Source organism: Diabrotica virgifera, chromosome 1 (genome assembly GCF_917563875.1).
Source record: "Diabrotica virgifera virgifera chromosome 1, PGI_DIABVI_V3a".
NCBI lineage: Eukaryota > Metazoa > Arthropoda > Insecta > Coleoptera > Chrysomelidae > Diabrotica > Diabrotica virgifera.
The window spans coordinates 172,886,946-172,903,247 of record NC_065443.1 but is presented as its reverse complement, the minus strand read 5'-3'; the positions used below and the strand labels follow the sequence as shown (position 1 = coordinate 172,903,247).

General features: G+C 32.9%; 1 protein-coding gene across 1 annotated transcript in view; it reads left to right on the top strand.

The window, feature by feature from the left end:
• The first annotated feature begins 828 nt into the window (after nt 1-828).
• The window catches only part of LOC114340291 (uncharacterized), a 903,606-nt gene continuing 888,132 nt past the window's right edge, over nt 829-16,302 (top strand). The window contains exon 1 of the mRNA XM_050641761.1: nt 829-1,182. The gene's annotated coding sequence lies outside the window, so the exon portion shown is untranslated. The remainder of the gene's footprint in view (nt 1,183-16,302) is intronic.

Sequence of the window (16,302 nt, the reverse complement as noted above, 5' to 3'; positions counted from 1 at the left end):
TTTGCAGCGTGATTGTCTCTGGAGATACGTGGACATCTCGAAGGCCTTCTATTGTGGCGATTGGCTTCATGGAGACGATTTCCTACAGTATCACCGCCTATGGTTAGCTGGTGTGCCCGCTACAAGCGCTAACAGCTACTCAGGTGCTGTAATTATTGTTAGTTGTCTGGTTGTCTTCTATCTGCGTCGCTACTGGAAAATGATCGGAACCAATTTCAGCACTAGGGAAAGCTTTTACGCTTTTGAAAAAGTGTCGATACCTTTTCATGACAAGAATAAAGTCAATTTGGTTGCGGACAATGTTATGTTCTCTATGCTGTGGAGACTTCCAGATATATAATATTCTGGGTGGTAGTTTAAACCAGGTTTTAGTAATTACATATTCATGTTGCTGACAGAATTCTACTAATATGTCACCCCTGTCATTTTTCTTATCGTCCCCATTTTCTTCTAAATTCTAAATGAGTTTGATAAAAATGTACTGATAATTTTTTGTGAATAACAGAAGGGATTTAATGGGACTGTTTACTTCCATTTGATATATATGAAAATAACCAAACTTTTCGGTAGCAAAAGTTTTATTTGAATAAGAATAATAGATACCAATATGCTTAACTTTTGACGAGCAGTTTATTTTGAAATATAAATTTCAGATTCTCCTTATCATTCAAAATATTTATACATCAACTTGTTGTAAAAATTGACATATTATGTAATTATTATAAATTGTATCAGAGATTACAATATTGTTATCGATAGTTCTGTACCTCCGCCAATGAAAGTAGAACCCCACCGAGTACTCTGTATTTCTTTTCAAATTCAAAGCCCCACAATCGTCCAACCGTTTAGTCCGTTCCACAAACACAAGCGCGTATGACCTCAACGTTAGCTAGTTCCAGTCGATTCGGATATATTACTCGCCAACAGGTGGCAGGTAGTTTGTCAAAATTATTACGACGACGACGTGTAGAATGTTGTGATATTTTCTGTAGGATAAGTTTATACCGTCTTGAACAAACAAACACGCGGTCGTTTTTTTAGTGACAAAATGTGTATTGTGTACATATAATGTAACTTTTGATATTGGTTGTTATTTTCCGTTGGTATACGATTAACTTGCTGGATTACACCGAAGATTTTTATGGTACCATTTTTCTGAATTGCTCAGAAATTTTAAATAAGGTATGTTACTATTTTATTTCCGTGAGGCTCATTGATGCCCATTCGATCTTCTATTCTTCTTCGATCTATTAACTAACATAATTTAATAAAATGTAGAAATGATAAAAATGACAAAGATTTTAAATATTTTAAACTTAACTCTTAAGTAGGTACCTATTTATTTCCAGCAATCCTTAATAAGCAACTTATATTGTCCTGATGCTATTTCATTGTCACATCTTATACATTTTACTATTATTTGGAAAATAAGCAAGAATTTAAGTTGGAAATTTAATTTATTTGACGTTTCGACTTCCACTTCGGAAGTCGTTATCAAAATATAAAATCGTAATATATTAAACAAATTTTGTTTATGTTGTCTGGTAAAAAATTAGTCGAATAATTTACTCATTCATTATACTCATATATCATTCTTTACTCATTCATATTGACAATTCAGACATAATATACCTACCTACATTTTACAGTAGACGACTTTAAAATGATATTGTCAATATTTATGAGTTACGTCCCTGGGAGGACTTATTGGAAGAGAGTTCATTCGATTACATAAAATCAACAGAATATCACTAGAAAAAAACAGCAAGAACAAGAAGCCTTATGATACTATCACGACATGGTAAGTATTTTGTCTTACATTCAGTTTACTCTCAAAATTAGATAACATTAAATTCTGATTTTATATGCACCAATGTTATTTTCAAATAAACAATATTATCTAATAGGTAATACATAAATATATATATATATATATATATATATATATATATATATATATATATATATATATATATATATAAATAATATTACTTAAAATAGTATTTTAGAGTTTAGATTTTTGACCCCCCCCCCCCCCCCCAACCTGCGTTACGTAATACACGGTCCCCTTCCTGGGTTTTCCTCGTGCCTTCCTATGGAATCACTAACAAGAGAATTTTACTGTTATCATTGCATGGGGTTGTATTTTTCAAGACAAATCCCATTTTATGATTTTTCTGACGGATATTCTTAAGTTAAACTTGATTTCATGTAATCGAATGTACTCTCTTCCAATAAAGTCGTCCCAGGAACGCAACTCATAATTATTGGCAACATCATTTAAAAGTAGTCTACTTTAAAATGTATAATATAGGTATGTCTGAATTGTCAATATAAATGATTCAGATAAAATTAAATTATTAGAAGAATTTTTTTACCAAGCATCTTAAACATTTGTTTAAAGACTAAGTTTTCAATCCAATGGCATATAAAACAACATAATGTTATTCTACATCCCACCAGACTGAAAACAATGGGAACCTTCTCTGGTTATACCTCCGAGGCTTCTACAATTTGCAAGCCATAACGGATGCTGAGACTAAGGAAGATGAGGGAATTTTACAATTTATACAAAATCCCAAATTTTAAATTTATACAGAATCCCAAAACAAATACAAAACTGGAAACCGCAAGGTAGAAGAAGAAGAGGTAGACCGAGGAAAAGTTGGCAGGGAGGAATAAACAAAGCCATGGATGAAAGAGGTCTGCAAGTAGATCAATGTGCGGACAGAGAGGAATGGCGAGCGGGTATCGGAAGACAGAGAACGTTGTAAACCGATAATATATATATATATATATATATATATATATATATATATATATATATATATATATATATATATATTGATGCACGTTAAGTTGTGACTTCCGGTATACAGAAGAGGCTGTCCGACTTCCACCTTTTCTACTAGGAATTATTTTTTTAAAATTGTGTATTTGGTAAAAGGGGGGCTTATAAAATGGGTCTACCTATTGAGGGGAAAGGATTTACCAAAATAAATTTTGTATATATATACGTATATACCGAAGCGTACAGCATACGTTATGGCTTCCATATATAGGGTAGTTCAAGGCGCGTTGTCACTTCCAGCGGTGTTGTCATATTTTGGAAGTCACAACGACTCGTCTGCTAGATTTACCTCCTATTTTGAGCGTAATGTGTGATCTTTTGAAACTTTTACTGTGAATACAGTTGTCTGTGTTTTAAAGTTGTCTATTTAAATTAAAATATTGATATTCTTTTGATTATACAGGTTTACAAAAAAATACATTTCGGACTATTTGACGAAACCATATGACTAGGGGGGTTTTTGGGGTCGCTGGTTACGAATCCGGGGTTCGCTAACCTCTATCACGTCAGGTAAAGGTTATTTCAAGGACAAACCAAGATAAATCGACAGTCGCTCTGAAAAAGTATATTAGGAGGGTTTTGGGGTCGCTTATAACGAATCCAGGATCCACTGACCTCTATCACGTCTAGCTGAAGGTCATTTCGAGGTCAAATCAAGATAAATCAACACAATCGCTGTGAAAAAGTATATTAGGGTGTTTTTGGGGTCCCTGATCACAAAACTGGGGCCCGTTGAGCTCAACCACGTCAGGTAAAGGCCATTTAAGGTCAAATCAATTTTGTTAACTCCTCCTGATTTGAACTTGAAATGACCTTTACATGACGTAGTAGAGCTCAACGGACCGCAGTTTTCATGATCAGCGACCGCAAAACTCCCTATACTTTCAGAGCAATTGTGTCAATTTATGTTGATTTGACCTTAAAATGACGTTGAACTAGACGAGATAGAGGTCAGCGGACTCCGGATTCATCTTCAGCGACCCCAAGAACCCCCTAATATACTTTTTCAGAGCGACTGTCGATTTATCTTGATTTGACCTTGAAATGACCTTTACCTGACGCGATAGAGGTGAGCAGACCCCGGATTTGTGATCAGCCACTCCAAAAACCCCCTTGTCATATGGTTTCGTCAAATTGTCCGAAATTTTGTTTTTTTTGTAAACCTGTGTTATTTATGATAATATGATTGATATTTATTTTACAAAAATACTAATATATTATTATTGCTGTAAAATGGATTTATTGGAATTAATTAAAAAAGTGTTAATAGTAAGTCATTTATTTACGAAAATTATATCAAAAATGTTAATAAATAAATTTGAACTTATAGAAAATTTTAATATTTTAGATTTTATTACAGGCACCGTCCTTTTAATTTTTGATGTACCAATAATAATATGTAATAAAAAATTAAATGGCTAAACCCTCCAGGTGGGGATTACCCGCTAAAAAGCTATCTAGATCCATCTTTTTCGAGCAGATATTTCCCAATCTGCTACTCGATACTATTGACTATGCTTCTCCATTTCTTTCTATCCTCTTTTGTTTTTCTGCTAGTCTCTAATTCCTGCCCTATATAAATCTTCCTTTAATTTCTGTAACCATTTATTCTAGTTCCTCCGCGTCTCCTTCTAACTCCTGGTCTCCATTGTAAAATTGAGTTTATAGTTGTTGCGCTACCTGCTCTCCTTATATGCCCCAACAATCCAACTCTTTGCCCAAATCAGAAAATCTGGAATAATATCTACCCGGGTCGAAACATTTTTTTTTAATATATGAAAATAGTTATTTATGAAACGGAGTGAGTGCTATACATCGCGTAAGTTCGCAAAAAGTACTTCACGCACAATTTCATACAATATTTTATCTACGATAAACAAATAAAAATACTGTAACTCTTCGTCACTGGAATTCATTTCTATTCTACAATTCTTAGAACTGTGACATATAAAAATTCTAATTTCTTTCAAACCACAAAACTGTCAAATTTTTTTTTGTAATTTATTGCTCATTATGTCATCACCTCTCTTGTGCTCTGCACAAGAGATCTAAGGTTAGAGCTAAGAATAAGGTTGGCTAGGTGCTACGTTTTCTCGACTCTGTTTTACGGAATGGAAGCTTGGACCTTGAATGCGGCATCAATGAAAAAACTGGAATCATTCGAGATGTGGGTATATAGAAGAATTCTAAAAATATCATGGACAGAACACGTCACAAACAAAGAGGTTCTGCGAAAGGTGAATAAAGAAATGGAAGTCTTAAATACAATTAAAACCAGAAAATTGGAATATCTCGGACATATTACACGTGGAGAGAGATACAACTTGCTCCAACTCATTATGCAGGGAAAGATTCAAGGAAAAAGAAGCATAGGGAGACGCAGAATATCGTGGTTGCGCAACCTGAGAGAATGGTACGGATGTACATCAAACGAACTTTTCAGAGCAGCCGTCTCCAAGGTCCGAATAGCTATGATGATTGCCGACCTCCTTCGCAGAGATGGCACTTGAAGAAAAAGAAGATGTCATCACCATGAAACGCGAAAGTTAAGAAAGAATATTTAATTATATGAAAGTGTGTCAAAAACAGTGAGAAAAAGTAAATCCCATTTAAAATACATTGTTACTTCATGCTTACTTTAAAGCACTGCTATCTATAATGACAGTTTTCACAAACTAAAAATTTATCAATTATAATATGACATAGAGTAGATAAAAGTCATTTATTAATTATTAATTGATTATATTCAGAAGAAAATTAGATCATGCACCCCTTGTTTTTTATAATTGTTAACATACTAAATTACATATCCAATAATTATTGTTATCCATTAAATAGATCGATGCAGATCGGCCTTATATCGGATCCTCTTCTATTAGTCCGTTCGCTGACGGTAAAATATTGCAAAACCCATAAATTTTAAAAAACCACTTAAGATTGACATGAAATTTGGCATACACATAGGTAACATATCAAAGAAGAAAATTGATATTGTGCCGATGTTTTCTTTTGCCAAGCAGACATTCCGTTAACATTTTTAGTCACAACATAATATCAATGTTAAAGTATTATTAGAGCAACGCGTTATGGTGTCACATTTCTTTTAATGACCGACACACAAAATATTTTAATGACGGATCCCACACTAGAACCAGATTTTTATTACCTACTGCTGATAAGGTAAAGAGTTATTAAATATCACTCGTTGTCATCTCTGTGTTAATTTGAAATTATAAAATATAAATATTGTAGTTTTGTATTCTAAAATATTTGGAAAAAATATCTATGTATTTTTTTTTTCATACATCATTTTAAGGGATTGTCCGGAAGAGTACAGGCTCAATATATCGGCAAATGAATTTTGTTTTAAATACCGTCCGTATAGAGGAGGTGATCGTTGGGGATAGGCGCAAAATCTTAGTCCAGTGCTAATTAAATGCATTAATTTTTTTCGAATTCTGAGAAAACTAATAAGTATTTTTGAAAAATTTAAACGCAGAATGGAAGCTTACATTATTACCGAGGGCAGAAAGTCCCTGAAAACTTATATAATGTTTATTTTAATAACTTATATACCTAATAGGGTAGGTGGGGGCAAAGGTACGCACGGGGCAAAGGTACGCACTTACATTTTTCAGTAACTTCTTATATGTTGGCGACAGCATCTTGTTGCATATGTGTGTACTACTCAGTAGCATTGGATGAGAAACTTTGGCGCAATCAGGGCGAATATAACAACAAAAATGAGGTAAAAATGATTTTTGTACCTTTTGATCTAATTTTTCTTAAAAATTGATTGAGTCCAATTCTTAATCTTTCACACTCAGATTATTATTGGTTAGGCATGTTGAAAGTGTATTGTTAGAAGACTTCTTCCACATGACAGTTTGAAGTTCACATGTGCATAGTTTGATATTGAGGTTATATATATTATTGGTTGCCGGATGGGGCAAAAGTACTCCTACAAAATGCACACAAACGGGGCAAACGTCCGCAGTGCGTACCTTTGCCCCCAGTGAGGTAGACTTGGCAAATGCATGTTTCAAGTCAATCTTCAAAATGAATATCAAGTTGAGCTTGATAATCTATCAGCTACTTTTAGCTTAATTGCAAAATGTCCCAAATCCGCAAAAGTACGCACATGCGTACTTTTGCCCCATTGAATGGGGCAAAAGTACGCATTTACATTTTTTTTTCAAAAAGTTATCAACACTACAAAAATGATATTGAAGAATTTCCACTTGCCTAATATGATTACAAAATGTATCAATTTCACTTTCATCTATACTCCGTGCCAATTCAAGCATTAGGAGATTCACTAGAGATGAAAATTTAGAAAATGCGTACCTTTGCCCCCACCTACCCTATATGTTTATTTTAATAAAGATAATGGGATGAAAAAACAAGAGAAAAGTTAGTGTGATTTTTAATTTCGAATATTTCATTCAAAAGAAACTTTTTTTTATTCTAAGGGACTTTCGGTCCCCCGTAATAATGTTATCTTTCATTCTGGGTGTATGTTTTAAAAAATATTTATTAGTTTTCTCAGGATTCGAAAAAAATAAATGTATTTAAATAGCATTGGACAGAGATTTTGCGCCTACCCCCTTAAGAGAGAGTTTACTGCATTTTATATTATTACTAGAATTTATTACTTTAAACTTTTTATCGCTCTTGATTCATTTTATCGTGTATTTAATTCCATTCAATTGTAATTGTACATTCAATTTTTTTGTAATTTTTACACGTTTTATTACTTTCGAAATAACAATAACTATAAAATCGATTTTTCAGCCTACTTGGGTCAAAAAAATACACAATTTTCGGAAATTTCGTTAAATGAGAACATTTACCTACATTTCTTGTATTTAAGCTTTTAATAAGATTTTTAAAAATAATTTAGATTATTTAATAGATACATTCACCGGCACGAAAAACGGGCACCCCAAAAAATGGGTCATTTTTGATGGCTCGTATCTCCTAAACCTATTCTCCGATTTAAGTATTTCTTTAATATGTTATAGCCTTATTCTTTACCTATATCGCTGTAATAATATTGTTTCTAGACAGGTAAATTATCATTGTATACTGGGCGTACCGATCAAACTGGTTTTTTTTTTCAATTTTCACAACACTCTGTGGAATATTCTAGCCTTTATACAATATTGAAATTAAAACCCAACTATAGCCCCAGGTTTTCTTAATGTTCTGTTTGTTATTCATTCGCTTATGTTGGATAATAAAAAAGTTAGGGACTTTAACAATTAAACATGTTCTTTATCAATACATGGTGTTTCTAAATAAGTGCGACAAACTTTAAGGGGTAATTCTGCATGAAAAAATAATGATCGTTTACTTGATAAAGCTATGTCCGCAAATGCTTGCAAATATAAAATTATTTTGCCACACGATCATTATTTTTTCATGCAGAAATTACCCCTTAAAATTTGTTGCACTTATATTTAGAAACACCTGTATCGATAAAGAACATGGCTAGTTGTTAAAGTCCTTAACTTTTTTATTATCCAACGTAAGCGAATGAATAAAAAAACAGAATGTTAATAAAACCTGGAGCTATAGTTAGGCTTTAATTTAAATATTTTATAAAGGCTAGAATATTCCACAGGGTGTTGTGAAAATTGAGAAAAAAACCCAGTTTGATTGGTACACCCGGTATACAATGAAAATTTACCTGTCTGTCAACAATGTTATCATAGCTATATTGTTAAATAATAAGGCTATAACATATTAAAAACATTACTTAAATCGGACCAAAGGTTTGGGAGATACGAGACATCAAAAATTACCCATTTTTTTAGGGTGTCCGTTTTTCGTGCCGATGAGTGTAGATTAAATTAGAAGTTCATTGTAAAAAAGGAAGTAAACAAAAACACGAGAAAAATGAATTTATATAAGTAAATAGGTAAGTAAATATTATAGATTGAAATAAGTACAGAAAATATATAATTATAGAGATATATAATCACTTATTGTACCTTCATTTAAGGCTAACTTTAAAAGTAAAGCAGATCTGCTATTATTCATGTTTAAAAACAAAAGGCACACAAAACACTAAGTACGATTAGGACCGCGAATCTACAACAGATAAATGTCTGGAAACCGTTACACAGGGTTGCCAAAAAACGGAAGTCACACCGAGCGGTGTGGTATACGGAAGACGCTACGCGTTGTGTACATAACCTGTATAGTAGCACGGGAGGGACACTAGCGCTGGTGATATACCGTCGAACTAAAATCTGATCTTATGAGTATATTAGATACGATATGACTTCCAGCGAAATTTTTAATATAAGCCTTCTGATACCATCTAGTAGCCAAATTCGTAAAAATATAGGCAAAACGTTGTGACTTCCGAAATCGGAAGTCATAACGGTATATATGAAGTAACAACGTATTACGAGAATCTACTTTGGAAGTCACATGGATACATGTATCAATATATATATATATATATATATATATATATATATATATATATATATATATATATATATATATATATATATATATATATATATATTGATACATGTATCCATGTGACTTCCAAAGTAGATTCTCGTAATACGTTGTTACTTCATATATACCGTTATGACTTCCGATTTCGGAAGTCACAACGTTTTGCCTATATTTTTACGAATTTGGCTACTAGATGGTATCAGAAGGCTTATATTAAAAATTTCGCTGGAAGTCATATCGTATCTAACATACTCATAAGATCAGATTTTAGTTCGACGGTATATCACCAGCGCTAGTGTCGCTCCCGTGCTACTATACAGGTTATGTACACAACGCGTAGCGTCTTCCGTATACCACACCGCTCGGTATGACTTCCGTTTTTTGGCAACCCTGTGTAACGGTTTCCAGACATTTATCTGTTGTAGATTCGCGGTCCTAATCGTACTTAGTGTTTTGTGTGCCTTTTGTTTTTAAACATGAATAATAGCAGATCTGCTTTACTTTTAAAGTTAGCCTTAAATGAAGGTACAATAAGTGATTATATATCTCTATAATTATATATTTTCTGTACTTATTTCAATCTATAATATTTACTTACCTATTTACTTATATAAATTCATTTTTCTCGTGTTTTTGTTTACTTCCTTTTTTACAATGAACTTCTAATTTAATCTACACTCACCGGCACGAAAAACGGGCACCCTAAAAAAATGGGTAATTTTTGATGTCTCGTATCTCCCAAACCTTTGGTCCGATTTAAGTAATGTTTTTAATATGTTATAGCCTTATTATTTAACAATATAGCTATGATAACATTGTTGATAGACAGGTAAGTTTTCATTGTATACCGGGTGTACCAATCAAACTGGGTTTTTTCTCAATTTTCACAACACCCTGTGGAATATTCTAGCCTTTATAAAATATTTAAATTAAAGCCTAACTATAGCTCCAGGTTTTATTAACATTCTGTTTTTTTATTCATTCGCTTGCGTTGGATAATAAAAAAGTTAAGGACTTTAACAACTAGCCATGTTCTTTATCGATACAGGTGTTTCTAAATATAAGTGCGACAAATTTTAAGGGGTAATTTCTGCATGAAAAAATAATGATCGTTTGGCAAAATATTTTATATTTGCAAGCATTTGCGGACATAGCTTTATCAAGTAAACGATCATTATTTTTTCATGCAGAATTACCCCTTAAAGTTTGTCGCACTTATTTAGAAACACCATGTATTGATAAAGAACATGTTTAATTGTTAAAGTCCCTAACTTTTTTATTATCCAACATAAGCGAATGAATAACAAACAGAACATTAAGAAAACCTGGGGCTATAGTTGGGTTTTAATTTCAATATTGTATAAAGGCTAGAATATTCCACAGAGTGTTGTGAAAATTGAAAAAAAAAAACCAGTTTGATTGGTACGCCCAGTATACAATGATAATTTACCTGTCTAGAAACAATATTATTACAGCGATATAGTTAAAGAATAAGGCTATAACATATTAAAGAAATACTTAAATCGGAGAATAGGTTTAGGAGATACGAGCCATCAAAAATGACCCATTTTTTTGGGGTGCCCGTTTTTCGTGCCGGTGAATGTATCTATTAAATAATCTAAATTATTTTTAAAAATCTTATTAAAAGCTTAAATACAAGAAATGTAGGTAAATGTACTCATTTAACGAAATTTCCGAAAATTGTGTATTTTTTTGACCCAAGTAGGCTGAAAAATCGATTTTATAGTTATTGTTATTTCGAAAGTAATAAAACGTGTAAAAATTACAAAAAAATTGAATGTAAAATTACAATTGAATGGAATTAAATACACGATAAAATGAATCAAGAGCGATAAAAAGTTTAAAGTAATAAATTCTAGTAATAATATAAAATACAGTAAACTCTCTCCTAAGGGGGTAGGCGCAAAATCTCTGTCCAATGCTATTTAAATACATTTATTTTTTTCGAATCCTGAGAAAACTAATAAATATTTTTTAAAACATACACCCAGAATGAAAGATAACATTATTACGGGGGACCGAAAGTCCCTTAGAATAAAAAAAAGTTTCTTTTGAATGAAATATTCAAAATTAAAAATCACACTAACTTTTCTCTTTTTTTTATCATCCCATTATCTTTATTAAAATAAACATATATTAGGTATATAAGTTATTAAAATAAACATTATATAAGTTTTCAGGGACTTTCTGCCCTCGGTAATAATGTAAGCTTCCATTCTGCGTTTAAATTTTTCAAAAATACTTATTAGTTTTCTCAGAATTCGAAAAAAATTAATGCATTTAATTAGCACTGGACTAAGATTTTGCGCCTATCCCCAACGAGCACCTCCTCTATACGGACGGTATTTAAAACAAAATTCATTTGCCGATATACTGAGCCTGTACTCTTCCGGACAATCCCTTAAAATGATGTGTACCTAAATGAAAAAAAAAAATACATAGATATTTTTTCCAAATATTTTAGAATACAAAACTACAATATTTATATTTTATTATTTCAAATTAACACAGAGATGACAACGAGTGATATTTGATAACTCTACCTTATCAGCAGTAGGTAATAAAAATCTGGTTCTAGTGTGGGATCCGTCATTAAAATATTTTGTGTGTCGGTCATTAAAAGAAATATGACACCATAACGCGTTGCTCTAATAATACTTTAACATTGATAGTTATTATGTTGTGACTAAAAATGTTAACGGAATGTCTGCTTGGCAAAAGAAAACATCGGCACAACATCAATTTTCTTCTTTGATATGTTACCTATGTGTATGCCAAATTTCATGTCAATCTTAAGTGGTTTTTTAAAATTTATGGGTTTTGCAATATTTTACCGTCAGCGAACGGACTAATAGAAGAGGATCCGATATAAGGCCGATCTGCATCGATCTATTTAATGGATAACAATAATTATTGGATATGTAATTTAGTATGTTAACAATTATAAAAAACAAGGGGTGCATGATCTAATTTTCTTCTGACTATAATCAATTAATAATTAATAAATGACTTTTATCTACTCTATGTCATATTATAATATATAAATTTTTAGTTTGTGAAAACTGTCATTATAGATAGCAGTGCTTTAAAGTAAGCATGAAGTAACAATGTATTTTAAATGGGATTTACTTTTTCTCACTGTTTTTGACACACTTTCATATAATTAAATATTCTTTCTTAACTTTCGCGTTTCATGGTGATGACACCTTCTTTTTCTTCAAGTGCCATCTCCGCGAAGGAGGTCGGCAATCATCATAGCTATTCGGACCTTGGAGACGGCTGCTCTGAAAAGTTCGTTTGATGTACATCCGTACCATTCTCTCAGGTTGCGCAACCACGATATTCTGCGTCTCCCTATGCTTCTTTTTCCTTGAATCTTTCCCTGCATAATGAGTTGGAGCAAGTTGTATCTCTCTCCACGTGTAATATGTCCGAGATATTCCAATTTTCTGGTTTTAATTGTATTTAAGACTTCCATTTCTTTATTCACCTTTCTCAGAACCTCTTTGTTTGTGACGTGTTCTGTCCATGATATTTTTAGAATTCTTCTATATACCCACATCTCGAATGATTCCAGTTTTTTCATTGATGCCGCATTCAAGGTCCAAGCTTCCATTCCGTAAAACAGAGTCGAGAAAACGTAGCACCTAGCCAACCTTATTCTTAGCTCTAACCTTAGATCTCTTGTGCAGAGCACAAGAGAGGTGATGACATAATGAGCAATAAATTACAAAAAAAAAGTTTGACAGTTTTGTGGTTTGAAAGAAATTAGAATTTTTATATGTCACAGTTCTAAGAATTGTAGAATAGAAATGAATTCCAGTGACGAAGAGTTACAGTATTTTTATTTGTTTATCGTAGATAAAATATTGTATGAAATTGTGCGTGAAGTACTTTTTGCGAACTTACGCGATGTATAGCACTCACTCCGTTTCATAAATAACTATTTTCATATATTAAAAAAAAAATGTTTCGACCCGGGTAGATATTATTCCAGATTTTCAGATTTGGGCACAGAGTTGGATTGTTGGGGCATATATGGAGAGCAGGTAGCGCAACAACTATAAACTCAATTTTACAATGGAGACCCGGAGTTAGAAGGAGACGCGGAGGAACTAGAATAAATGGTTACAGGAATTAAAGGAAGATTTATATAGGGCAGGAATTAGAGACCAGCAGAAAAACAAAAGAGGATAGAAAGAAATGGAGAAGCATAGTCAATAGTATCGAGTAGCAGATTGGGAAAAATCTGCTCGAAAAAGATGGATCTAGATAGCTTTTTAGCGGGTAATCCCCACCTGGAGGGTTTAGCCATTTAATTTTTTATTACATATTATTATTGGTACATCAAAAATTAAAAGGACGGTGCCTGTAATAAAATCTAAAATATTAAAATTTTCTATAAGTTCAAATTTATTTATTAACATTTTTGATATAATTTTCATAAATAAATGACTTACTATTAACACTTTTTTAATTAATTCCAATAAATCCATTTTACAGCAATAATAATATATTAGTATTTTTGTTAAAATAAATATCAATCATATTATCATAAATAACACAGGTTTACAAAAAAAAACTAAATTTCGGACAATTTGACGAAACCATATGACAAGGGGGTTTTTGGAGTGGCTGATCACAAATCCGGGGTCTGCTCACCTCTATCGCGTCAGATAAAGGTCATTTCAAGGTCAAATCAAGATAAATCGACAGTCGCTCTGAAAAAGTATATTAGGGGGTTCTTGGGGTCGCTGAAGATGAATCCGGAGTCTGCTGACCTCTATCTCGTCTAGTTCAACGTCATTTTAAGGTCAAATCAACATAAATTGACACAATTGCTCTGAAAGTATAGGGAGTTTTGGGGTCGCTGATCATGAAAACTGCGGTCCGTTGAGCTCTACTACGTCATGTAAAGGTAATTTCAAGTTCAAATCAGGAGGAGTTAACAAAATTGATTTGACCTTGAAATGGCCTTTACCTGACGTGGTTGAGCTCAACGGGCCCCAGTTTTGTGATCAGGGACCCCAAAAACACCCTAATATACTTTTTCACAGCGATTGTGTTGATTTATCTTGATTTGACCTCGAAATGACCTTCAGCTACACGTGATAGAGGTCAGCGGATCCGGGATTCGTTATAAGCGACCCCAAAACCCTCCTAATATACTTTTTCAGAGCGACTGTCGATTTATCTTGATTTGTCCTTGAAATAACCTTTACCTGACGTGATAGAGGTTAGCGAACCCCGGATTCGTAACCAGCGACCCCAAAAACCCCCCTAGTCATATGGTTTCGTCAAATAGTCCGAAATGTATTTTTTTGTAAACCTGTATAATCAAAAGAATATCAATATTTTAATTTAAATAGACAACTTTAAAACATAGACAACTGTATTCACAGTAAAAGTTTCAAAAGATCACACATTACGCTCAAAATAGGAGGTAAATCTAGCAGACGAGTCGTTGTGACTTCCAAAATATGACAACACCGCTGGAAGTGACAACGCGCCTTGAACTACCCTATATATGGAAGCCATAACGTATGCTGTACGCTTCGGTATATACGTATATATATACAAAATTTATTTTGGTAAATCCTTTCCCCTCAATAGGTAGACCCATTTTATAAGCCCCCCTTTTACCAAATACACAATTTTTAAAAAATAATTCCTAGTAGAAAAGGTGGAAGTCGGACAGCCTCTTCTGTATACCGGAAGTCACAACTTAACGTGCATCAATATATATATATATATATATATATATATATATATATATATATATATATATATATATATATATATATATATATATATATATGGATTCCGACTTTAGGAAGCCAAAAACGCTATATCGCACCGGTCATACGAAGCCCGACACCTCCTTACGAAGCCCGGATTCGGGCTTCGTAATTCTTTAATGTTATTTCCCCAAAAAACGTACTTTACACCATCTCTCGATATTTTAACCAAGCTCAGAACATGTGAATACGCTTGGGCTTCATATATATTCGGACAAATTTTAGAAATGTACCATAGGTAGCCCTGAAATCATGATTAACAATACGAAGCCCGGGCTGCTTATGCCTGGAATTATTATCAAAACATACACTCGTAGTTCATGGTATCTACCACCAGTTTGCGCTGCGAAAAAAAGTATATACTCTGTAGAAGTTCAGCAGCGTTAGGAAGCCCACATTGAGCTACCGATTATAAGAAGCCCTGAAGTTTGGCAACGTTTTTGCGTATTCCTCAAAGTACTATTAGCTTGTAAACATTTTTATTACCTGGCAATGCACATTTTTCGTATTTTTGGGTCGTTCATCGTCATTAATCTTGTGTACTAAGACTCCCGAGAACAGATTATGGTAATTCTTAGCATTACCTGTACACAGTAAGATACCGACAGAAAAAAGATTTAAAAATTGAATCGCAAAAGAATTATTTATTTTAATTGATACAATTAATACAAATTAATACTTTGTATTACTAATTTACTATTTTAGTTTGTAATAAGCCACAAAATTTGCTACCAAATAGGAAATTAATATGACAAATTAAATTATTGTTTTTTTTTATTTAAAAAAGGTTAATGCCTCGACAACTAATGGCCATTGGCATAGCAGGTACGGTAATTTTTAACAATTAGGTACCTAGTGTAATGTGTAGTGTGTGTGTGTGTGTTGAGTAAGTGTCTTGTTACTTTGCAAAGTTGACGTCATTGTCTTTGCAAAGAGACGCTAACTGTATCCGAACGTCTGCGGTCCCTCCGGTGAGTACCGATCCCACAAGGACAGAAACTATTTTCATTTATTAATTTATAATAAATGAAACATTTCTGACCCTGGTGAGATTCGAACTCACAACCATTCGGATTTTTCGATCCAAAGGTAGGCGCTCTTACCACTCAGTCAAGGACGGGGTTAAAGTTATTATTATTAAATATTACTTTATAA